Source organism: Euleptes europaea, chromosome 6, assembly GCF_029931775.1.
Source record: "Euleptes europaea isolate rEulEur1 chromosome 6, rEulEur1.hap1, whole genome shotgun sequence".
Lineage (NCBI taxonomy): Eukaryota > Metazoa > Chordata > Lepidosauria > Squamata > Sphaerodactylidae > Euleptes > Euleptes europaea.
Window position 1 is genome coordinate 53,261,437 of NC_079317.1, and position 26,368 is coordinate 53,287,804.

Here is a 26,368-nt window from a genome sequence, read left to right on the forward strand (position 1 = left end):
CACTACAGCATTGAAGGGGTACCAGTGCTTTAGAAGTTAAGAGATAAATTGGGGAATGGGGGGCTTAAAGCCCGGGCAGTACAGTAGTGAAGGGGTACCTGTGAGTTATAAATTAATGGATAAATGGGGAATGGGGGGCTTATAGCCCAGGCACTACAGCATTGAAGGGGTACCAGTGTTTTAGAAGTTAAGATATAAATGGGGAATGGGGGGCTTAAAGCCCAGTAACTACAGCATTGAAGGGGTACCACTGCTTCATAAGTTAAGAGATACCAGTGCTTTAGAATTTAAGAGATAAATTGGGAATTGAGGGCTTAAAGCCCAGGCACTACAGCATTGAAGGGGTACCAGTGCTTTTGAAGTTAAGACATAAATGGGGAATGGGGGGCTTAAAGCCCAGGCACTACAGCATTGAAGGGGAACCAGTGCTTTAGAAGTTAAGAGATAAATTGGGAATAGGGGGCTTAAAGCCCAGGCACTACAGCATTGAAGGGTTACCTGTGCGTTAGAAGTTAAGAGATAAATGGGGGGCTTATAGCCCAGGCAGTAAAGCATTGAAAGTTAACCTTCGCTTTGGAAATTAAGGGATAAATTGGGAATGGGGGGCTTAAAGCCCAGGCACTACAGCATTGAAGGGGTACCACTGCTTTAAAAGTTAAGAGATAAATAGGGAATGGGGGGCTTAAAGCCCGGGCAGTACAGTAGTAAAGGGGTACCTGTGCGTTATAAATTAATAGATAAATGGGGAATGGGGGGCTTATAGCCCAGGCAGTAAAGCATTGAAAGTTAACCTTTGCTTTGGAAATTAAGGGATAAATTGAGAATGGGGGGCTTAAAGCCCAGGCGCTACAGCATCGAAGGGGTACCTGCGCTTTAGAAGTTAAGAAATAAGTTGGGAATGGGGGGCCTAAATCTCAGGAACTACAGAATTGAAGGGATACCTGTGCGTTAGAAGTTAAGAGATAAATGGGGAATGGGGGGCTTATAGCCCAGGCAGTAAAGCATTGAAAGTTAACCTTTGCTTTGGAAATTAAGGGATAAATTGAGAATGGGGGGCTTAAAGCCCAGGCGCTACAGCATCGAAGGGGTACCAGTTCTTTAGAACTTAAGAGACTAATGGGGAATGTAGGGGTGAAAAGCCCAGACACTACAGCCTTGAAGGGGTACCTGCGCTTTAGAAGTGAAGAAATAAGTTGGGAATGGGGGGCCTAAATCTCAGGAACTACAGAATTGAAGGGATACCTGTGCGTTAGAAGTTAAGAGATAAATGGGGAATGGGGGGCTTATAGCCAAGGCAGTAAAGCATTGAAAGTTAACCTTTGCTTTGGATATTAAGAGATAAATTGGAAATGGGGGGCTTAAAGCCCAGGCACTGCAGCATTGAAGGGGTACCAGTGCTTTAGAAGTTAAGAGATAAATGGGGAATGGGGGCCTTAAAACCCGGGCAGTACAGTAGTGAAGGGGTTCCTGTGCGTTATAAATTAATGGATAAATGGGGAATGGGGGGCTCATAGCCCAGGCAGTAAAGCATTGAAAGTTAACTTTTACTTTGGAAAATAAGGGATAAATTGGGAATGGGGGGCTTAAAGCCCAGGCACTACAGCATTGAAGGGGTACAAGTTCTTTAGAAGTTAAGGGATAAATTGGGAATGGGGGGCTTAAAGCCCAGGCACTACAGCATTGAAGGGGTACCAGTGATTTAGAAGTTAAGAGATAAATGGGGAATGGGGGGCTTAAAGCCCGGGCAGTACAGTAGTGAAGAGGTACCTGTGCATTATAAATTAATAGATAAATGGGGAATGGGGGGCTTATAGCCCAGGAAGTAAACCATTGGAAGTTAACCTTTGCTTTGGAAAATAAGGGATAAATTGGGAATGGGGGGCTTAAAGCCCAGGCACTACAGCATTGAAGGGGTACCAATGCGTTAGAAGTTAAGAGATAAATGGGGAATGGGGGGCTAAAAGCACGGGCAGGACAGTAGTGAAGGGGTACCTGTGCGTTATAAATTAATAGATAAATGGGGAATGGGGGGCTTATAGCCCAGGCAGTAAAGCATTGAAAGTTTACCATTGCTTTTCAAATTAAGGGATAAATTGGAAATGGGGGGCTTAAAGCCCAGGCACTACAGCATTGAAGGGGTACCAGTGCTTTAGAAGTTAAGAGATAAATTGGGGAATGGGGGGCTTAAAGCCCGGGCAGTACAGTAGTGAAGGGGTACATGTGCGTTATAAATTAATGGATAAATGGGGAATGGGGGGCTTATAGCCCAGGCAGTAAAGCATTGAAAGTTGACTTTTGCTTTGGAAAATAAGGGATAAATTGGGAATGGGGGGCTTAAAGCCCAGGCACTACAGCATTGAAGGGGTACCAGTTTTTTAGAAGTTAAGATATAAATGGGGAATGGGGGGCTTAAAGCCCAGGCACTACAGCATTGAAGGGGTACCAGTGCTTTAGAAGTTAAGAGATAAATTGGGGAATGGGGGGCTTAAAGCCCGGGCAGTACAGTAGTGAAGGGGTACATGTGCGTTATAAATTAATGGATAAATGGGGAATGGGGGGCTTATAGCCCAGGCAGTAAAGCATTGAAAGTTGACCTTTGCTTTGGAAAATAAGGGATAAATTGGGAATGGGGGGCTTAAAGCCCAGGCACTACAGCATTGAAGGGGTACCAGTTTTTTAGAAGTTAAGATATAAATGGGGAATGGGGGGCTTAAAGCCCAGTAACTACAGCATTGAAGGGGTACCACTGCTTCATAAGTTAAGAGATACCAGTGCTGTAGAATTTAAGAGATAAATTGGGAATTGAGGGCTTAAAGCCCAGGCACTACAGCATTGAAGGGGTACCAGTGCTTTTGAAGTTAAGACATAAATGGGGAATGGGGGGCTTAAAGCCCAGGCACTACAGCATTGAAGGGGAACCAGTGCTTTAGAAGTTAAGAGATAAATTGGGAATAGGGGGCTTAAAGCCCAGGCACTACAGCATTGAAGGGTTACCTGTGCGTTAGAAGTTAAGAGATAAATGGGGGGCTTATAGCCCAGGCAGTAAAGCATTGAAAGTTAACCTTCGCTTTGGAAATTAAGGGATAAATTGGAAATGGGGGGCTTAAAGCCCAGGCACTACAGCATTGAAGGGGTACCACTGCTTTAAAAGTTAAGAGATAAATAGGGAATGGGGGGCTTAAAGCCCGGGCAGTACAGTAGTAAAGGGGTACCTGTGCGTTATAAATTAATAGATATATGGGGAATGGGGGGCTTATAGCCCAGGCAGTAAAGCATTGAAAGTTAACCTTTGCTTTGGAAATTAAGGGATAAATTGAGAATGGGGGGGCTTAAAGCCCAGGCGCTACAGCATCGAAGGGGTACCAGTTCTTTAGAACTTAAGAGACTAATGGGGAATGTAGGGGTGAAAAGCCCAGACACTACAGCCTTGAAGGGGTACCTGCGCTTTAGAAGTTAAGAAATAAGTTGGGAATGGGGGGCCTAAATCTCAGGAACTACAGAATTGAAGGGATACCTGTGCGTTAGAAGTTAAGAGATAAATGGGGAATGGGGGGCTTATAGCCAAGGCAGTAAAGCATTGAAAGTTAACCTTTGCTTTGGAAATTAAGAGATAAATTGGAAATGGGGGGCTTAAAGCCCAGGCACTGCAGCATTGAAGGGGTACCAGTGCTTTAGAAGTTAAGAGATAAATGGGGAATGGGGGGCTTAAAGCCCGGGCAGTACAGTACTGAAGGGGTACCTGTGCGTTATAAATTAATGGATACATGGGGAATGGGGGGCTCATAGCCCAGGCAGTAAAGCATTGAAAGTTAACTTTTACTTTGGAAAATAAGGGATAAATTGGGAATGGGGGGCTTAAAGCCCAGGCACTACAGCATTGAAGGGGTACAAGTTCTTTAGAAGTTAAGGGATGAATTGGGAATGGGGGGCTTAAAGCCCAGGCACTACAGCATTGAAGGGGTACCAGTGATTTAGAAGTTAAGAGATAAATGGGGAATGGGGGGCTTAAAGCCCGGGCAGTACAGTAGTGAAGAGGTACCTGTGCAGTATAAATTAATAGATAAATGGGGAATGGGGGGCTTATAGCCCAGGAAGTAAACCATTGAAAGTTAACCTTTGCTTTGGAAAATAAGGGATAAATTGGGAATGGGGGGCTTAAAGCCCAGGCACTACAGCATTGAAGGGGTACCAGTGCGTTAGAAGTTAAGAGATAAATGGGGAATGGGGGGCTAAAAGCACGGGCAGGACAGTAGTGAAGGGGTTCCTGTGCGTTATAAATTAATAGATAAATGGGGAATGGGGGGCTTATAGCCCAGGCAATAAAGCATTGAAAGTTTACCATTGCTTTGGAAATTAAGGGATAAATTGGAAATGGGGGGCTTAAAGCCCAGACACTACAGCATTGAAGGGGTACCAGTGCTTTAGAAGTTAAGAGATAAATTGGGGAATGGGGGGCTTAAAGCCCGGGCAGTACAGTAGTGAAGGGGTACATGTGCGTTATAAATTAATGGATAAATGGGGAATGGGGGGCTTATAGCCCAGGCAGTAAAGCATTGAAAGTTGACCTTTGCTTTGGAAAATAAGGGATAAATTGGGAATGGGGGGCTTAAAGCCCAGGCACTACAGCATTGAAGGGGTACCAGTTTTTTAGAAGTTAAGATATAAATGGGGAATGGGGGGCTTAAAGCCCAGTAACTACAGCATTGAAGGGGTACCACTGCTTCATAAGTTAAGAGATACCAGTGCTTTAGAATTTAAGAGATAAATTGGGAATTGAGGGCTTAAAGCCCAGGCACTACAGCATTGAAGGGGTACCAGTGCTTTTGAAGTTAAGACATAAATGGGGAATGGGGGGCTTAAAGCCCAGGCACTACAGCATTGAAGGGGAACCAGTGCTTTAGAAGTTAAGAGATAAATTGGGAATAGGGGGCTTAAAGCCCAGGCACTACAGCATTGAAGGGTTACCTGTGCGTTAGAAGTTAAGAGATAAATGGGGGCTTATAGCCCAGGCAGTAAAGCATTGAAAGTTAACCTTCGCTTTGGAAATTAAGGGATAAATTGGGAATGGGGGGCTTAAAGCCCAGGCACTACAGCATTGAAGGGGTACAAGTTCTTTAGAAGTTAAGGGATAAATTGGGAATGGGGGGCTTAAAGCCCAGGCACTACAGCATTGAAGGGGTACCAGTGATTTAGAAGTTAAGAGATAAATGGGGAATGGGGGGCTTAAAGCCCGGGCAGTACAGTAGTGAAGAGGTACCTGTGCATTATAAATTAATAGATAAATGGGGAATGGGGGGCTTATAGCCCAGGAAGTAAACCATTGAAAGTTAACCTTTGCTTTGGAAAATAAGGGATAAATTGGGAATGGGGGGCTTAAAGCCCAGGCACTACAGCATTGAAGGGGTACCAGTGCGTTAGAAGTTAAGAGATAAATGGGGAATGGGGGGCTAAAAGCACGGGCAGGACAGTAGTGAAGGGGTTCCTGTGCGTTATAAATTAATAGATAAATGGGGAATGGGGGGCTTATAGCCCAGGCAGTAAAGCATTGAAAGTTTACCATTGCTTTGGAAATTAAGGGATAAATTGGGAATGGAGGGCTTAAAGCCCAGGCACTACAGCATTGAAGGGGTACCAGTGCTTTAGAAGTTAAGAGATAAATTGGGGAATGGGGGGCTTAAAGCCCGGGCAGTACAGTAGTGAAGGGGTACCTGTGAGTTATAAATTAATGGATAAATGGGGAATGGGGGGCTTATAGCCCAGGCAGTAAAGCATTGAAAGTTGACCTTTGCTTTGGAAAATAAGGGATAAATTGGGAATGGGGGGCTTAAAGCCCAGGCACTACAGCATTGAAGGGGTACCAGTGTTTTAGAAGTTAAGATATAAATGGGGAATGGGGGGCTTAAAGCCCAGTAACTACAGCATTGAAGGGGTACCACTGCTTCATAAGTTAAGAGATACCAGTGCTGTAGAATTTAAGAGATAAATTGGGAATTGAGGGCTTAAAGCCCAGGCACTACAGCATTGAAGGGGTACCAGTGCTTTTGAAGTTAAGACATAAATGGGGAATGGGGGGCTTAAAGCCCAGGCACTACAGCATTGAAGGGGAACCAGTGCTTTAGAAGTTAAGAGATAAATTGGGAATAGGGGGCTTAAAGCCCAGGCACTACAGCATTGAAGGGTTACCTGTGCGTTAGAAGTTAAGAGATAAATGGGGGGCTTATAGCCCAGGCAGTAAAGCATTGAAAGTTAACCTTCGCTTTGGAAATTAAGGGATAAATTGGGAATGGGGGGCTTAAAGCCCAGGCGCTACAGCATCGAAGGGGTACCAGTTCTTTAGAACTTAAGAGACTAATGGGGAATGTAGGGGTGAAAAGCCCAGACACTACAGCCTTGAAGGGGTACCTGCGCTTTAGAAGTTAAGAAATAAGTTGGGAATGGGGGGCCTAAATCTCAGGAACTACAGAATTGAAGGGATACCAGTGCGTTAGAAGTTAAGAGATAAATGGGGAATGGGGGGCTTATACCCAAGGCAGTAAAGCATTGAAAGTTAACCTTTGCTTTGGAAATTAAGAGATAAATTGGAAATGGGGGGCTTAAAGCCCAGGCACTGCAGCATTTAAGAGGTACCAGTGCTTTAGAAGTTAAGAGATAAATGGGGAATGGGGGGCTTAAAGCCTGGGCAGTACAGTAGTGAAGGGGTACCTGTGCGTTTTAAACTAATAGATAAATGGGGAATGGGGGGCTTATAGCCCAGGTAGTAAAGCATTGAAAGGTAACCTTTGCTTTCGAAAATAAGGGATAAATTGGGAATGGGGGGCTTAAAGCCCAGGCACTACAGCATTGAAGGGGTACCAGTTCTTTAAGGGTTAAGACATAAATTGGAAATGGGGGGCTTATAGCCCAGGAACTACAGCATTGAAGGTGTACATGTGCTTTAGAAGTTAAGAGATAAGTTGGGAATGGAGGGCTTAAAGCCCAGGCACTACAGCATTGAAGGGGTACCTGTGCTTTAGAAATTAAGAGATAAATTGGGAATGGAGGGCTTAAAGCCCAGGAACTACAGCATTGAAGGGGTACCTGTGCTTTAGAGGTTAAGAGATAAATGGGAATTGGGGGGCTTATAGCCCAGGCAGTAAAGCATTGAAGAGGAACCAGTGCTTTAGAAGTTAAGAGATAAATTGGGAATCGGGGGCTTAAAGCCCAGGCACTACAGCATTGAAGGGGTACCTGTGCTTTAGAAGTTCAGAGATAAATTGGGAATGGAGGGCTTAAAGCCCAGGGGTACCTGTGCATTAGAAGTAAAGAGATAAGTTGGGAATGGAGAGTTTAAAGCCCAGGCACTACAGCATTTTAGGGGTACCTGTGCAAAAGATGATGAGAGATAAATGGGGAATGGGGGGCGTATAGCCAAGGCACTACAGCATTCCAGGGGTACCTGTGCGTTAGAAGTAAAGAGATAAATGGGGAACCAGAGGCTTAAAGGCCATGCCGTAACGCATTCAAAGGGTACCTGTGATTTAGAAGTTAAGAGATAAATGGGGAATGGGGGGCTTATAGCCAAGGCAGTAAAGCATTGAAAGTTAACCTTTGCTTTGGAAATTAAGGGATAAATTGGAAATGGGGGGCTTAAAGCCCAGGCACTGCAGCATTGAAGGGGTACCAGTGCTTTAGAAGTTAAGAGATAAATGGGGAATGGGGGGCTTAAAGCCCGGGCAGTACAGTACTGAAGGGGTACCTGTGCGTTATAAATTAATGGATAAATGGGGAATGGGGGGCTCATAGCCCAGGCAGTAAAGCATTGAAAGTTAACTTTTACTTTGGAAAATAAGGGATAAATTGGGAATGGGGGGCTTAAAGCCCAGGCACTACAGCATTGAAGGGATACAAGTTCTTTAGAAGTTAAGGGATAAATTGAGAATGGGGGGCTGAAAGCCCAGGCGCTACAGCATCGAAGGGGTACCAGTTCTTTAGAACTTAAGAGACTAATGGGGAATGTAGGGGTGAAAAGCCCAGACACTACAGCCTTGAAGGGGTACCTGCGCTTTAGAAGTTAAGAAATAAGTTGGGAATGGGGGGCCTAAATCTCAGGAACTACAGAATTGAAGGGATACCTGTGCGTTAGAAGTTAAGAGATAAATGGGGAATGGGGGGCTTATAGCCAAGGCAGTAAAGCATTGAAAGTTAACCTTTGCTTTGGAAAATAAGGGATAAATTGGGAATGGGGGGCTTAAAGTACAGGCACTACAGCATTGAAGGGGTACCAGTGCGTTAGAAGTTAAGAGATAAATGGGGAATGGGGGGCTAAAAGCACGGGCAGGACAGTAGTGAAGGGGTTCCTGTGCGTTATAAATTAATAGATAAATGGGCAATGGGGGGCTTATAGCCCAGGCAGTAAAGCATTGAAAGTTGACCTTTGCTTTGGAAAATAAGGGATAAATTGGGAATGGGGGGCTTAAAGCCCAGGCACTACAGCATTGAAGGGGTACCAGTTTTTTAGAAGTTAAGATATAAATGGGGAATGGGGGGCTTAAAGCCCAGTAACTACAGCATTGAAGGGGTACCACTGCTTCATAAGTTAAGAGATACCAGTGCTGTAGAATTTAAGAGATAAATTGGGAATTGAGGGCTTAAAGCCCAGGCACTACAGCATTGAAGGGGTACCAGTGCTTTTGAAGTTAAGACATAAATGGGGAATGGGGGGCTTAAAGCCCAGGCACTACAGCATTGAAGGGGAACCAGTGCTTTAGAAGTTAAGAGATAAATTGGGAATAGGGGGCTTAAAGCCCAGGCACTACAGCATTGAAGGGTTACCTGTGCGTTAGAAGTTAAGAGATAAATGGGGGGCTTATAGCCCAGGCAGTAAAGCATTGAAAGTTAACCTTCGCTTTGGAAATTAAGGGATAAATTGGAAATGGGGGGCTTAAAGCCCAGGCACTACAGCATTGAAGGGGTACCACTGCTTTAAAAGTTAAGAGATAAATAGGGAATGGGGGGCTTAAAGCCCGGGCAGTACAGTAGTAAAGGGGTACCTGTGCGTTATAAATTAATAGATAAATGGGGAATGGGGGGCTTATAGCCCAGGCAGTAAAGCATTGAAAGTTAACCTTTGCTTTGGAAATTAAGGGATAAATTGAGAATGGGGGGCTTAAAGCCCAGGCGCTACAGCATCGAAGGGGTACCATTTCTTTAGAACTTAAGAGACTAATGGGGAATGTAGGGGTGAAAAGCCCAGACACTACAGCCTTGAAGGGGTACCTGCGCTTCAGAAGTTAAGAAATAAGTTGGGAATGGGGGGCCTAAATCTCAGGAACTACAGAATTGAAGGGATACCTGTGCGTTAGAAGTTAAGAGATAAATGGGGAATGGGGGGCTTATAGCCAAGGCAGTAAAGCATTGAAAGTTAACCTTTGCTTTGGAAATTAAGAGATAAATTGGAAATGGGGGGCTTAAAGCCCAGGCACTGCAGCATTGAAGGGGTACCAGTGCTTTAGAAGTTAAGAGATAAATGGGGAATGGGGGGCTTAAAGCCCGGGCAGTACAGTACTGAAGGGGTACCTGTGCGTTATAAATTAATGGATAAATGGGGAATGGGGGGCTCATAGCCCAGGCAGTAAAGCATTGAAAGTTAACTTTTACTTTGGAAAATAAGGGATAAATTGGGAATGGGGGGCTTAAAGCCCAGGCACTACAGCATTGAAGGGGTACAAGTTCTTTAGAAGTTAAGGGATAAATTGGGAATGGGGGGCTTAAAGCCCAAACACTACAGCATTGAAGGGGTACCAGTGATTTAGAAGTTAAGAGATAAATGGGGAATGGGGGGCTTAAAGCCCGGGCAGTACAGTAGTGAAGAGGTACCTGTGCATTATAAATTAATAGATAAATGGGGAATGGGGGGCTTATAGCCCAGGAAGTAAACCATTGAAAGTTAACCTTTGCTTTGGAAAATAAGGGATAAATTGGGAATGGGGGGCTTAAAGCCCAGGCACTACAGCATTGAAGGGGTACCAGTGCGTTAGAAGTTAAGAGATAAATGGGGAATGGGGGGCTAAAAGCACGGGCAGGACAGTAGTGAAGGGGTTCCTGTGCGTTATAAATTAATAGATAAATGGGGAATGGGGGGCTTATAGCCCAGGCAGTAAAGCATTGAAAGTTTACCATTGCTTTGGAAATTAAGGGATAAATTGGGAATGGGGGGCTTAAAGCCCAGGCACTACAGCACTGAAGGGGTACCAGTGCTTTAGAAGTTAAGAGATAAATTGGGGAATGGGGGGCTTAAAGCCCGGGCAGTACAGTAGTGAAGGGGTACCTGTGCGTTATAAATTAATGGATAAATGGGGAATGGGGGGCTTATAGCCCAGGCAGTAAAGCATTGAAAGTTGACCTTTGCTTTGGAAAATACGGGATAAATTGGGAATGGGGGGCTTAAAGCCCAGGCACTACAGCATTGAAGGGGTACCAGTGTTTTAGAAGTTAAGATATAAATGGGGAATGGGGGGCTTAAAGCCCAGTAACTACAGCATTGAAAGGGTACCACTGCTTCATAAGTTAAGAGATACCAGTGCTTTAGAATTTAAGAGATAAATTGGGAATTGAGGGCTTAAAGCCCAGGCACTACAGCATTGAAGGGGTACCAGTGCTTTTGAAGTTAAGACATAAATGGGGAATGGGGGGCTTAAAGCCCAGGCACTACAGCATTGAAGGGGAACCAGTGCTTTAGAAGTTAAGAGATAAATTGGGAATAGGGGGCTTAAAGCCCAGGCACTACAGCATTGAAGGGTTACCTGTGCGTTAGAAGTTAAGAGATAAATGGGGGGCTTATAGCCCAGGCAGTAAAGCATTGAAAGTTAACTTTCGCTTTGGAAATTAAGGGATAAATTGGGAATGGGGGGCTTAAAGCCCAGGCACTACAGCATTGAAGGGGTACCACTGCTTTAAAAGTTAAGAGATAAATAGGGAATGGGGGGCTTAAAGCCCGGGAAGTACAGTAGTAAAGGGGTACCTGTGCGTTATAAATTAATAGATAAATGGGGAATGGGGGGCTTATAGCCCAGGCAGTAAAGCATTGAAAGTTAACCTTTGCTTTGGAAATTAAGGGATAAATTGAGAATGGGGGGCTTAAAGCCCAGGCGCTACAGCATCGAAGGGGTACCAGTTCTTTAGAACTTAAGAGACTAATGGGGAATGTAGGGGTGAAAAGCCCAGAAATTACAGCCTTGAAGGGGTACCTGCGCTTTAGAAGTTAAGAAATAAGTTGGGAATGGGGTGCCTAAATCTCAGGAACTACAGAATTGAAGGGATACCTGTGCGTTAGAAGTTAAGAGATAAATGGGGAATGGGGGGCTTATAGCCAAGGCAGTAAAGCATTGAAAGTTAACCTTTGCTTTGGAAATTAAGAGATAAATTGGAAATGGGGGGCTTAAAGCCCAGGCACTGCAGCATTGAAGGGGTACCAGTGCTTTAGAAGTTAAGAGATAAATGGGGAATGGGGGGCTTAAAGCCCGGGCAGTACAGTACTGAAGGGGTACCTGTGCGTTATAAATTAATGGATAAATGGGGAATGGGGGGCTCATAGCCCAGGCAGTAAAGCATTGAAAGTTAACTTTTACTTTGGAAAATAAGGGATAAATTGGGAATGGGGGGCTTAAAGCCCAGGCACTACAGCATTGAAGGGATACAAGTTCTTTAGAAGTTAAGGGATAAATTGAGAATGGGGGGCTGAAAGCCCAGGCGCTACAGCATCGAAGGGGTACCAGTTCTTTAGAACTTAAGAGACTAATGGGGAATGTAGGGGTGAAAAGCCCAGACACTACAGCCTTGAAGGGGTACCTGCGCTTTAGAAGTTAAGAAATAAGTTGGGAATGGGGGGCCTAAATCTCAGGAACTACAGAATTGAAGGGATACCTGTGCGTTAGAAGTTAAGAGATAAATGGGGAATGGGGGGCTTATAGCCAAGGCAGTAAAGCATTGAAAGTTAACCTTTGCTTTGGAAAATAAGGGATAAATTGGGAATGGGGGGCTTAAAGTACAGGCACTACAGCATTGAAGGGGTACCAGTGCGTTAGAAGTTAAGAGATAAATGGGGAATGGGGGGCTAAAAGCACGGGCAGGACAGTAGTGAAGGGGTTCCTGTGCGTTATAAATTAATAGATAAATGGGGAATGGGGGGCTTATAGCCCAGGCAGTAAAGCATTGAAAGTTTACCATTGCTTTTCAAATTAAGGGATAAATTGGAAATGGGGGGCTTAAAGCCCAGGCACTACAGCATTGAAGGGGTACCAGTGCTTTAGAAGTTAAGAGATAAATTGGGGAATGGGGGGCTTAAAGCCCGGGCAGTACAGTAGTGAAGGGGTACATGTGCGTTATAAATTAATGGATAAATGGGGAATGGGGGGCTTATAGCCCAGGCAGTAAAGCATTGAAAGTTGACCTTTGCTTTGGAAAATAAGGGATAAATTGGGAATGGGGGGCTTAAAGCCCAGGCACTACAGCATTGAAGGGGTACCAGTTTTTTAGAAGTTAAGATATAAATGGGGAATGGGGGGCTTAAAGCCCAGTAACTACAGCATTGAAGGGGTACCACTGCTTCATAAGTTAAGAGATACCAGTGCTGTAGAATTTAAGAGATAAATTGGGAATTGAGGGCTTAAAGCCCAGGCACTACAGCATTGAAGGGGTACCAGTGCTTTTGAAGTTAAGACATAAATGGGGAATGGGGGGCTTAAAGCCCAGGCACTACAGCATTGAAGGGGAACCAGTGCTTTAGAAGTTAAGAGATAAATTGGGAATAGGGGGCTTAAAGCCCAGGCACTACAGCATTGAAGGGTTACCTGTGCGTTAGAAGTTAAGAGATAAATGGGGGGCTTATAGCCCAGGCAGTAAAGCATTGAAAGTTAACCTTCGCTTTGGAAATTAAGGGATAAATTGGAAATGGGGGGCTTAAAGCCCAGGTACTACAGCATTGAAGGGGTACCACTGCTTTAAAAGTTAAGAGATAAATAGGGAATGGGGGGCTTAAAGCCCGGGCAGTACAGTAGTAAAGGGGTACCTGTGCGTTATAAATTAATAGATAAATGGGGAATGGGGGGCTTATAGCCCAGGCAGTAAAGCATTGAAAGTTAACCTTTGCTTTGGAAATTAAGGGATAAATTGAGAATGGGGGGCTTAAAGCCCAGGCGCTACAGCATCGAAGGGGTACCATTTCTTTAGAACTTAAGAGACTAATGGGGAATGTAGGGGTGAAAAGCCCAGACACTACAGCCTTGAAGGGGTACCTGCGCTTCAGAAGTTAAGAAATAAGTTGGGAATGGGGGGCCTAAATCTCAGGAACTACAGAATTGAAGGGATACCTGTGTGTTAGAAGTTAAGAGATAAATGGGGAATGGGGGGCTTATAGCCAAGGCAGTAAAGCATTGAAAGTTAACCTTTGCTTTGGAAATTAAGAGATAAATTGGAAATGGGGGGCTTAAAGCCCAGGCACTGCAGCATTGAAGGTGTACCAGTGCTTTAGAAGTTAAGAGATAAATGGGGAATGGGGGGCTTAAAGCCCGGGCAGTACAGTACTGAAGGGGTACCTGTGCGTTATAAATTAATGGATAAATGGGGAATGGGGGGCTCATAGCCCAGGCAGTAAAGCATTGAAAGTTAACTTTTACTTTGGAAAATAAGGGATAAATTGGGAATGGGGGGCTTAAAGCCCAGGCACTACAGCATTGAAGGGGTACAAGTTCTTTAGAAGTTAAGGGATAAATTGGGAATGGGGGGCTTAAAGCCCAGGCACTACAGCATTGAAGGGGTACCAGTGCGTTAGAAGTTAAGAGATAAATGGGGAATGGGGGGCTAAAAGCACGGGCAGGACAGTAGTGAAGGGGTTCCTGTGCGTTATAAATTAATAGATAAATGGGGAATGGGGGGCTTATAGCCCAGGCAATAAAGCATTGAAAGTTTACCATTGCTTTGGAAATTAAGGGATAAATTGGAAATGGGGGGCTTAAAGCCCAGGCACTACAGCATTGAAGGGGTACCAGTGCTTTAGAAGTTAAGAGATAAATTGGGGAATGGGGGGCTTAAAGCCCGGGCAGTACAGTAGTGAAGGGGTACATGTGCGTTATAAATTAATGGATAAATGGGGAATGGGGGGCTTATAGCCCAGGCAGTAAAGCATTGAAAGTTGACCTTTGCTTTGGAAAATAAGGGATAAATGGGGAATGGGGGGCTTAAAGCCCAGTAACTACAGCATTGAAGGGGTACCACTGCTTCATAAGTTAAGAGATACCAGTGCTTTAGAATTTAAGAGATAAATTGGGAATTGAGGGCTTAAAGCCCAGGCACTACAGCATTGAAGGGGTACCAGTGCTTTTGAAGTTAAGACATAAATGGGGAATGGGGGGCTTAAAGCCCAGGCACTACAGCATTGAAGGGGAACCAGTGCTTTAGAAGTTAAGAGATAAATTGGGAATAGGGGGCTTAAAGCCCAGGCACTACAGCATTGAAGGGTTACCTGTGCGTTAGAAGTTAAGAGATAAATGGGGGGCTTATAGCCCAGGCAGTAAAGCATTGAAAGTTAACCTTCGCTTTGGAAATTAAGGGATAAATTGGGAATGGGGGGCTTAAAGCCCAGGCACTACAGCATTGAAGGGGTACAAGTTCTTTAGAAGTTAAGGGATAAATTGGGAATGGGGGCTTAAAGCCCAGGCACTACAGCATTGAAGGGGTACCAGTGATTTAGAAGTTAAGAGATAAATGGGGAATGGGGGGCTTAAAGCCCGGGCAGTACAGTAGTGAAGAGGTAAATGTGCATTATAAATTAATAGATAAATGGGGAATGGGGGGCTTATAGCCCAGGAAGTAAACCATTGAAAGTTAACCTTTGCTTTGGAAAATAAGGGATAAATTGGGAATGGGGGGCTTAAAGCCCAGGCACTACAGCATTGAAGGGGTACCAGTGCGTTAGAAGTTAAGAGATAAATGGGGAATGGGGGGCTAAAAGCACGGGCAGGACAGTAGTGAAGGGGTTCCTGTGCGTTATAAATTAATAGATAAATGGGGAATGGGGGGCTTATAGCCCAGGCAGTAAAGCATTGAAAGTTTACCATTGCTTTGGAAATTAAGGGATAAATTGGGAATGGGGGGCTTAAAGCCCAGGCACTACAGCATTGAAGGGGTACCAGTGCTTTAGAAGTTAAGAGATAAATTGGGGAATGGGGGGCTTAAAGCCCGGGCAGTACAGTAGTGAAGGGGTACCTGTGAGTTATAAATTAATGGATAAATGGGGAATGGGGGGCTTATAGCCCAGGCAGTAAAGCATTGAAAGTTGACCTTTGCTTTGGAAAATAAGGGATAAATTGGGAATGGGGGGCTTAAAGCCCAGGCACTACAGCATTGAAGGGGTACCAGTGTTTTAGAAGTTAAGATATAAATGGGGAATGGGGGGCTTAAAGCCCAGTAACTACAGCATTGAAGGGGTACCACTGCTTCATAAGTTAAGAGATACCAGTGCTTTAGAATTTAAGAGATAAATTGGGAATTGAGGGCTTAAAGCCCAGGCACTACAGCATTGAAGGGGTACCAGTGCTTTTGAAGTTAAGACATAAATGGGGAATGGGGGGCTTAAAGCCCAGGCACTACAGCATTGAAGGGGAACCAGTGCTTTAGAAGTTAAGAGATAAATTGGGAATAGGGGGCTTAAAGCCCAGGCACTACAGCATTGAAGGGTTACCTGTGCGTTAGAAGTTAAGAGATAAATGGGGGGCTTATAGCCCAGGCAGTAAAGCATTGAAAGTTAACTTTCGCTTTGGAAATTAAGGGATAAATTGGGAATGGGGGGCTTAAAGCCCAGGCGCTACAGCATCGAAGGGGTACCATTTCTTTAGAACTTAAGAGACTAATGGGGAATGTAGGGGTGAAAAGCCCAGACACTACAGCCTTGAAGGGGTACCTGCGCTTCAGAAGTTAAGAAATAAGTTGGGAATGGGGGGCCTAAATCTCAGGAACTACAGAATTGAAGGGATACCTGTGTGTTAGAAGTTAAGAGATAAATGGGGAATGGGGGGCTTATAGCCAAGGCAGTAAAGCATTGAAAGTTAACCTTTGCTTTGGAAATTAAGAGATAAATTGGAAATGGGGGGCTTAAAGCCCAGGCACTGCAGCATTGAAGGTGTACCAGTGCTTTAGAAGTTAAGAGATAAATGGGGAATGGGGGGCTTAAAGCCCGGGCAGTACAGTACTGAAGGGGTACCTGTGCGTTATAAATTAATGGATAAATGGGGAATGGGGGGCTCATAGCCCAGGCAGTAAAACATTGAAAGTTAACTTTTACTTTGGAAAATAAGGGATAAATTGGGAATGGGGGGCTTAAAGCCCAGGCACTACAGCATTGAAGGGGTACAAGTTCTTTAGAAGTTAAGGGATAAATTGGGAATGGGGGGCTTAAAGCCCAGGCACTACAGCATTGAAGGGGTACCAGTGCGTTAGAAGTTAAGAGATAAATGGGGAATGGGGGGCTAAAAGCACGGGCAGGACAGTAGTGAAGGGGTTCCTGTGCGTTATAAATTAATAGATAAATGGGGAATGGGGGGCTTATAGCCCAGGCAATAAAGCATTGAAAGTTTACCATTGCTTTGGAAATTAAGGGATAAATTGGAAATGGGGGGCTTAAAGCCCAGGCACTACAGCATTGAAGGGGTACCAGTGCTTTAGAAGTTAAGAGATAAATTGGGGAATGGGGGGCTTAAAGCCCGGGCAGTACAGTAGTGAAGGGGTACATGTGCGTTATAAATTAATGGATAAATGGGGAATGGGGGGCTTATAGCCCAGGCAGTAAAGCATTGAAAGTTGACCTTTGCTTTGGAAAATAAGGGATAAATGGGGAATGGGGGGCTTAAAGCCCAGTAACTACAGCATTGAAGGGGTACCACTGCTTCATAAGTTAAGAGATACCAGTGCTTTAGAATTTAAGAGATAAATTGGGAATTGAGGGCTTAAAGCCCAGGCACTACAGCATTGAAGGGGTACCAGTGCTTTTGAAGTTAAGACATAAATGGGGAATGGGGGGCTTAAAGCCCAGGCACTACAGCATTGAAGGGGAACCAGTGCTTTAGAAGTTAAGAGATAAATTGGGAATAGGGGGCTTAAAGCCCAGGCACTACAGCATTGAAGGGTTACCTGTGCGTTAGAAGTTAAGAGATAAATGGGGGGCTTATAGCCCAGGCAGTAAAGCATTGAAAGTTAACCTTCGCTTTGGAAATTAAGGGATAAATTGGGAATGGGGGGCTTAAAGCCCAGGCACTACAGCATTGAAGGGGTACAAGTTCTTTAGAAGTTAAGGGATAAATTGGGAATGGGGGCTTAAAGCCCAGGCACTACAGCATTGAAGGGGTACCAGTGATTTAGAAGTTAAGAGATAAATGGGGAATGGGGGGCTTAAAGCCCGGGCAGTACAGTAGTGAAGAGGTAAATGTGCATTATAAATTAATAGATAAATGGGGAATGGGGGGCTTATAGCCCAGGAAGTAAACCATTGAAAGTTAACCTTTGCTTTGGAAAATAAGGGATAAATTGGGAATGGGGGGCTTAAAGCCCAGGCACTACAGCATTGAAGGGGTACCAGTGCGTTAGAAGTTAAGAGATAAATGGGGAATGGGGGGCTAAAAGCACGGGCAGGACAGTAGTGAAGGGGTTCCTGTGCGTTATAAATTAATAGATAAATGGGGAATGGGGGGCTTATAGCCCAGGCAGTAAAGCATTGAAAGTTTACCATTGCTTTGGAAATTAAGGGATAAATTGGGAATGGGGGGCTTAAAGCCCAGGCACTACAGCATTGAAGGGGTACCAGTGCTTTAGAAGTTAAGAGATAAATTGGGGAATGGGGGGCTTAAAGCCCGGGCAGTACAGTAGTGAAGGGGTACCTGTGAGTTATAAATTAATGGATAAATGGGGAATGGGGGGCTTATAGCCCAGGCAGTAAAGCATTGAAAGTTGACCTTTGCTTTGGAAAATAAGGGATAAATTGGGAATGGGGGGCTTAAAGCCCAGGCACTACAGCATTGAAGGGGTACCAGTGTTTTAGAAGTTAAGATATAAATGGGGAATGGGGGGCTTAAAGCCCAGTAACTACAGCATTGAAGGGGTACCACTGCTTCATAAGTTAAGAGATACCAGTGCTTTAGAATTTAAGAGATAAATTGGGAATTGAGGGCTTAAAGCCCAGGCACTACAGCATTGAAGGGGTACCAGTGCTTTTGAAGTTAAGACATAAATGGGGAATGGGGGGCTTAAAGCCCAGGCACTACAGCATTGAAGGGGAACCAGTGCTTTAGAAGTTAAGAGATAAATTGGGAATAGGGGGCTTAAAGCCCAGGCACTACAGCATTGAAGGGTTACCTGTGCGTTAGAAGTTAAGAGATAAATGGGGGGCTTATAGCCCAGGCAGTAAAGCATTGAAAGTTAACCTTCGCTTTGGAAATTAAGGGATAAATTGGGAATGGGGGGCTTAAAGCCCAGGCACTACAGCATTGAAGGGGTACCACTGCTTTAAAAGTTAAGAGATAAATAGGGAATGGGGGGCTTAAAGCCCGGGCAGTACAGTAGTAAAGGGGTACCTGTGCGTTATAAATTAATAGATAAATGGGGAATGGGGGGCTTATAGCCCAGGCAGTAAAGCATTGAAAGTTAACCTTTGCTTTGGAAATTAAGGGATAAATGGGGAATGGGGGGCTTAAAGCCCAGTAACTACAGCATTGAAGGGGTACCACTGCTTCATAAGTTAAGAGATACCAGTGCTTTAGAATTTAAGAGATAAATTGGGAATTGAGGGCTTAAAGCCCAGGCACTACAGCATTGAAGGGGTACCAGTGCTTTTGAAGTTAAGACATAAATGGGGAATGGGGGGCTTAAAGCCAAGGCACTACAGCATTGAAGGGGAACCAGTGCTTTAGAAGTTAAGAGATAAATTGGGAATAGGGGGCTTAAAGCCCAGGCACTACAGCATTGAAGGGTTACCTGTGCGTTAGAAGTTAAGAGATAAATGGGGGGCTTATAGCCCAGGCAGTAAAGCATTGAAAGTTAACCTTCGCTTTGGAAATTAAGGGATAAATTGGGAATGGGGGGCTTAAAGCCCAGGCACTACAGCATTGAAGGGGTACAAGTTCTTTAGAAGTTAAGGGATAAATTGGGAATGGGGGGCTTAAAGCCCAGGCACTACAGCATTGAAGGGGTACCAGTGATTTAGAAGTTAAGAGATAAATGGGGAATGGGGGGCTTAAAGCCCGGGCAGTACAGTAGTGAAGAGGTACCTGTGCAGTATAAATTAATAGATAAATGGGGAATGGGGGGCTTATAGCCCAGGAAGTAAACCATTGAAAGTTAACCTTTGCTTTGGAAAATAAGGGATAAATTGGGAATGGGGGGCTTAAAGCCCAGGCACTACAGCATTGAAGGGGTACCAGTGCGTTAGAAGTTAAGAGATAAATGGGGAATGGGGGGCTAAAAGCACGGGCAGGACAGTAGTGAAGGGGTTCCTGTGCGTTATAAATTAATAGATAAATGGGGAATGGGGGGCTTATAGCCCAGGCAGTAAAGCATTGAAAGTTTACCATTGCTTTGGAAATTAAGGGATAAATTGGAAATGGGGGGCTTAAAGCCCAGGCACTACAGCATTGAAGGGGTACCAGTGCTTTAGAAGTTAAGAGATAAATTGGGGAATGGGGGGCTTAAAGCCCGGGCAGTACAGTAGTGAAGGGGTACCTGTGAGTTATAAATTAATGGATAAATGGGGAATGGGGGGCTTATAGCCCAGGCACTACAGCATTGAAGGGGTACCAGTGTTTTAGAAGTTAAGATATAAATGGGGAATGGGGGGCTTAAAGCCCAGTAACTACAGCATTGAAGGGGTACCACTGCTTCATAAGTTAAGAGATACCAGTGCTTTAGAATTTAAGAGATAAATTGGGAATTGAGGGCTTAAAGCCCAGGCACTACAGCATTGAAGGGGTACCAGTGCTTTTGAAGTTAAGACATAAATGGGGAATGGGGGGCTTAAAGCCCAGGCACTACAGCATTGAAGGGGAACCAGTGCTTTAGAAGTTAAGAGATAAATTGGGAATAGGGGGCTTAAAGCCCAGGCACTACAGCATTGAAGGGTTACCTGTGCGTTAGAAGTTAAGAGATAAATGGGGGGCTTATAGCCCAGGCAGTAAAGCATTGAAAGTTAACCTTCGCTTTGGAAATTAAGGGATAAATTGGGAATGGGGGGCTTAAAGCCCAGGCACTACAGCATTGAAGGGGTACCACTGCTTTAAAAGTTAAGAGATAAATAGGGAATGGGGGGCTTAAAGCCCGGGCAGTACAGTAGTAAAGGGGTACCTGTGCGTTATAAATTAATAGATAAATGGGGAATGGGGGGCTTATAGCCCAGGCAGTAAAGCATTGAAAGTTAACCTTTGCTTTGGAAATTAAGGGATAAATTGAGAATGGGGGGCTTAAAGCCCAGGCGCTACAGCATCGAAGGGGTACCTGCGCTTTAGAAGTTAAGAAATAAGTTGGGAATGGGGGGCCTAAATCTCAGGAACTACAGAATTGAAGGGATACCTGTGCGTTAGAAGTTAAGAGATAAATGGGGAATGGGGGGCTTATAGCCCAGGCAGTAAAGCATTGAAAGTTAACCTTTGCTTTGGAAATTAAGGGATAAATTGAGAATGGGGGGCTTAAAGCCCAGGCGCTACAGCATCGAAGGGGTACCAGTTCTTTAGAACTTAAGAGACTAATGGGGAATGTAGGGGTGAAAAGCCCAGACACTACAGCCTTGAAGGGGTACCTGCGCTTTAGAAGTGAAGAAATAAGTTGGGAATGGGGGGCCTAAATCTCAGGAACTACAGAATTGAAGGGATACCTGTGCGTTAGAAGTTAAGAGATAAATGGGGAATGGGGGGCTTATAGCCCAGGCAGTAAAGCATTGAAAGTTAACCTTCGCTTTGGAAATTAAGGGATAAATTGGGAATGGGGGGCTTAAAGCCCAGGCACTACAGCATTGAAGGGGTACCACTGCTTTAAAAGTTAAGAGATAAATAGGGAATGGGGGGCTTAAAGCCCGGGCAGTACAGTAGTAAAGGGGTACCTGTGCGTTATAAATTAATAGATAAATGGGGAATGGGGGGCTTATAGCCCAGGCAGTAAAGCATTGAAAGTTAACCTTTGCTTTGGAAATTAAGGGATAAATGGGGAATGGGGGGCTTAAAGCCCAGTAACTACAGCATTGAAGGGGTACCACTGCTTCATAAGTTAAGAGATACCAGTGCTTTAGAATTTAAGAGATAAATTGGGAATTGAGGGCTTAAAGCCCAGGCACTACAGCATTGAAGGGGTACCAGTGCTTTTGAAGTTAAGACATAAATGGGGAATGGGGGGCTTAAAGCCAAGGCACTACAGCATTGAAGGGGAACCAGTGCTTTAGAAGTTAAGAGATAAATTGGGAATAGGGGGCTTAAAGCCCAGGCACTACAGCATTGAAGGGTTACCTGTGCGTTAGAAGTTAAGAGATAAATGGGGGGCTTATAGCCCAGGCAGTAAAGCATTGAAAGTTAACCTTCGCTTTGGAAATTAAGGGATAAATTGGGAATGGGGGGCTTAAAGCCCAGGCACTACAGCATTGAAGGGGTACAAGTTCTTTAGAAGTTAAGGGATAAATTGGGAATGGGGGGCTTAAAGCCCAGGCACTACAGCATTGAAGGGGTACCAGTGATTTAGAAGTTAAGAGATAAATGGGGAATGGGGGGCTTAAAGCCCGGGCAGTACAGTAGTGAAGAGGTACCTGTGCAGTATAAATTAATAGATAAATGGGGAATGGGGGGCTTATAGCCCAGGAAGTAAACCATTGAAAGTTAACCTTTGCTTTGGAAAATAAGGGATAAATTGGGAATGGGGGGCTTAAAGCCCAGGCACTACAGCATTGAAGGGGTACCAGTGCGTTAGAAGTTAAGAGATAAATGGGGAATGGGGGGCTAAAAGCACGGGCAGGACAGTAGTGAAGGGGTTCCTGTGCGTTATAAATTAATAGATAAATGGGGAATGGGGGGCTTATAGCCCAGGCAGTAAAGCATTGAAAGTTTACCATTGCTTTGGAAATTAAGGGATAAATTGGAAATGGGGGGCTTAAAGCCCAGGCACTACAGCATTGAAGGGGTACCAGTGCTTTAGAAGTTAAGAGATAAATTGGGGAATGGGGGGCTTAAAGCCCGGGCAGTACAGTAGTGAAGGGGTACCTGTGAGTTATAAATTAATGGATAAATGGGGAATGGGGGGCTTATAGCCCAGGCACTACAGCATTGAAGGGGTACCAGTGTTTTAGAAGTTAAGATATAAATGGGGAATGGGGGGCTTAAAGCCCAGTAACTACAGCATTGAAGGGGTACCACTGCTTCATAAGTTAAGAGATACCAGTGCTTTAGAATTTAAGAGATAAATTGGGAATTGAGGGCTTAAAGCCCAGGCACTACAGCATTGAAGGGGTACCAGTGCTTTTGAAGTTAAGACATAAATGGGGAATGGGGGGCTTAAAGCCCAGGCACTACAGCATTGAAGGGGAACCAGTGCTTTAGAAGTTAAGAGATAAATTGGGAATAGGGGGCTTAAAGCCCAGGCACTACAGCATTGAAGGGTTACCTGTGCGTTAGAAGTTAAGAGATAAATGGGGGGCTTATAGCCCAGGCAGTAAAGCATTGAAAGTTAACCTTCGCTTTGGAAATTAAGGGATAAATTGGGAATGGGGGGCTTAAAGCCCAGGCACTACAGCATTGAAGGGGTACCACTGCTTTAAAAGTTAAGAGATAAATAGGGAATGGGGGGCTTAAAGCCCGGGCAGTACAGTAGTAAAGGGGTACCTGTGCGTTATAAATTAATAGATAAATGGGGAATGGGGGGCTTATAGCCCAGGCAGTAAAGCATTGAAAGTTAACCTTTGCTTTGGAAATTAAGGGATAAATTGAGAATGGGGGGCTTAAAGCCCAGGCGCTACAGCATCGAAGGGGTACCTGCGCTTTAGAAGTTAAGAAATAAGTTGGGAATGGGGGGCCTAAATCTCAGGAACTACAGAATTGAAGGGATACCTGTGCGTTAGAAGTTAAGAGATAAATGGGGAATGGGGGGCTTATAGCCCAGGCAGTAAAGCATTGAAAGTTAACCTTTGCTTTGGAAATTAAGGGATAAATTGAGAATGGGGGGCTTAAAGCCCAGGCGCTACAGCATCGAAGGGGTACCAGTTCTTTAGAACTTAAGAGACTAATGGGGAATGTAGGGGTGAAAAGCCCAGACACTACAGCCTTGAAGGGGTACCTGCGCTTTAGAAGTGAAGAAATAAGTTGGGAATGGGGGGCCTAAATCTCAGGAACTACAGAATTGAAGGGATACCTGTGCGTTAGAAGTTAAGAGATAAATGGGGAATGGGGGGCTTATAGCCAAGGCAGTAAAGCATTGAAAGTTAACCTTTGCTTTGGATATTAAGAGATAAATTGGAAATGGGGGGCTTAAAGCCCAGGCACTGCAGCATTGAAGGGGTACCAGTGCTTTAGAAGTTAAGAGATAAATGGGGAATGGGGGGCTTAAAGCCCGGGCAGTACAGTACTGAAGGGGTACCTGTGCGTTATAAATTAATGGATAAATGGGGAATGGGGGGCTCATAGCCCAGGCAGTAAAGCATTGAAAGTTAACTTTTACTTTGGAAAATAAGGGATAAATTGGGAATGGGGGGCTTAAAGCCCAGGCACTACAGCATTGAAGGGGTACAAGTTCTTTAGAAGTTAAGGGATAAATTGGGAATGGGGGGCTTAAAGCCCAGGCACTACAGCATTGAAGGGGTACCAGTGATTTAGAAGTTAAGAGATAAATGGGGAATGGGGGGCTTAAAGCCCGGGCAGTACAGTAGTGAAGAGGTACCTGTGCATTATAAATTAATAGATAAATGGGGAATGGGGGGCTTATAGCCCAGGAAGTAAACCATTGGAAGTTAACCTTTGCTTTGGAAAATAAGGGATAAATTGGGAATGGGGGGCTTAAAGCCCAGGCACTACAGCATTGAAGGGGTACCAATGCGTTAGAAGTTAAGAGATAAATGGGGAATGGGGGGCTAAAAGCACGGGCAGGACAGTAGTGAAGGGGTACCTGTGCGTTATAAATTAATAGATAAATGGGGAATGGGGGGCTTATAGCCCAGGCAGTAAAGCATTGAAAGTTTACCATTGCTTTTCAAATTAAGGGATAAATTGGAAATGGGGGGCTTAAAGCCCAGGCACTACAGCATTGAAGGGGTACCAGTGCTTTAGAAGTTAAGAGATAAATTGGGGAATGGGGGGCTTAAAGCCCGGGCAGTACAGTAGTGAAGGGGTACATGTGCGTTATAAATTAATGGATAAATGGGGAATGGGGGGCTTATAGCCCAGGCAGTAAAGCATTGAAAGTTGACCTTTGCTTTGGAAAATAAGGGATAAATTGGGAATGGGGGGCTTAAAGCCCAGGCACTACAGCATTGAAGGGGTACCAGTTTTTTAGAAGTTAAGATATAAATGGGGAATGGGGGGCTTAAAGCCCAGGCACTACAGCATTGAAGGGGTACCAGTGCTTTAGAAGTTAAGAGATAAATTGGGGAATGGGGGGCTTAAAGCCCGGGCAGTACAGTAGTGAAGGGGTACATGTGCGTTATAAATTAATGGATAAATGGGGAATGGGGGGCTTATAGCCCAGGCAGTAAAGCATTGAAAGTTGACCTTTGCTTTGGAAAATAAGGGATAAATTGGGAATGGGGGGCTTAAAGCCCAGGCACTACAGCATTGAAGGGGTACCAGTTTTTTAGAAGTTAAGATATAAATGGGGAATGGGGGGCTTAAAGCCCAGTAACTACAGCATTGAAGGGGTACCACTGCTTCATAAGTTAAGAGATACCAGTGCTGTAGAATTTAAGAGATAAATTGGGAATTGAGGGCTTAAAGCCCAGGCACTACAGCATTGAAGGGGTACCAGTGCTTTTGAAGTTAAGACATAAATGGGGAATGGGGGGCTTAAAGCCCAGGCACTACAGCATTGAAGGGGAACCAGTGCTTTAGAAGTTAAGAGATAAATTGGGAATAGGGGGCTTAAAGCCCAGGCACTACAGCATTGAAGGGTTACCTGTGCGTTAGAAGTTAAGAGATAAATGGGGGGCTTATAGCCCAGGCAGTAAAGCATTGAAAGTTAACCTTCGCTTTGGAAATTAAGGGATAAATTGGAAATGGGGGGCTTAAAGCCCAGGCACTACAGCATTGAAGGGGTACCACTGCTTTAAAAGTTAAGAGATAAATAGGGAATGGGGGGCTTAAAGCCCGGGCAGTACAGTAGTAAAGGGGTACCTGTGCGTTATAAATTAATAGATATATGGGGAATGGGGGGCTTATAGCCCAGGCAGTAAAGCATTGAAAGTTAACCTTTGCTTTGGAAATTAAGGGATAAATTGAGAATGGGGGGGCTTAAAGCCCAGGCGCTACAGCATCGAAGGGGTACCAGTTCTTTAGAACTTAAGAGACTAATGGGGAATGTAGGGGTGAAAAGCCCAGACACTACAGCCTTGAAGGGGTACCTGCGCTTTAGAAGTTAAGAAATAAGTTGGGAATGGGGGGCCTAAATCTCAGGAACTACAGAATTGAAGGGATACCTGTGCGTTAGAAGTTAAGAGATAAATGGGGAATGGGGGGCTTATAGCCAAGGCAGTAAAGCATTGAAAGTTAACCTTTGCTTTGGAAATTAAGAGATAAATTGGAAATGGGGGGCTTAAAGCCCAGGCACTGCAGCATTGAAGGGGTACCAGTGCTTTAGAAGTTAAGAGATAAATGGGGAATGGGGGGCTTAAAGCCCGGGCAGTACAGTACTGAAGGGGTACCTGTGCGTTATAAATTAATGGATAAATGGGGAATGGGGGGCTCATAGCCCAGGCAGTAAAGCATTGAAAGTTAACTTTTACTTTGGAAAATAAGGGATAAATTGGGAATGGGGGGCTTAAAGCCCAGGCACTACAGCATTGAAGGGGTACAAGTTCTTTAGAAGTTAAGGGATGAATTGGGAATGGGGGGCTTAAAGCCCAGGCACTACAGCATTGAAGGGGTACCAGTGATTTAGAAGTTAAGAGATAAATGGGGAATGGGGGGCTTAAAGCCCGGGCAGTACAGTAGTGAAGAGGTACCTGTGCAGTATAAATTAATAGATAAATGGGGAATGGGGGGCTTATAGCCCAGGAAGTAAACCATTGAAAGTTAACCTTTGCTTTGGAAAATAAGGGATAAATTGGGAATGGGGGGCTTAAAGCCCAGGCACTACAGCATTGAAGGGGTACCAGTGCGTTAGAAGTTAAGAGATA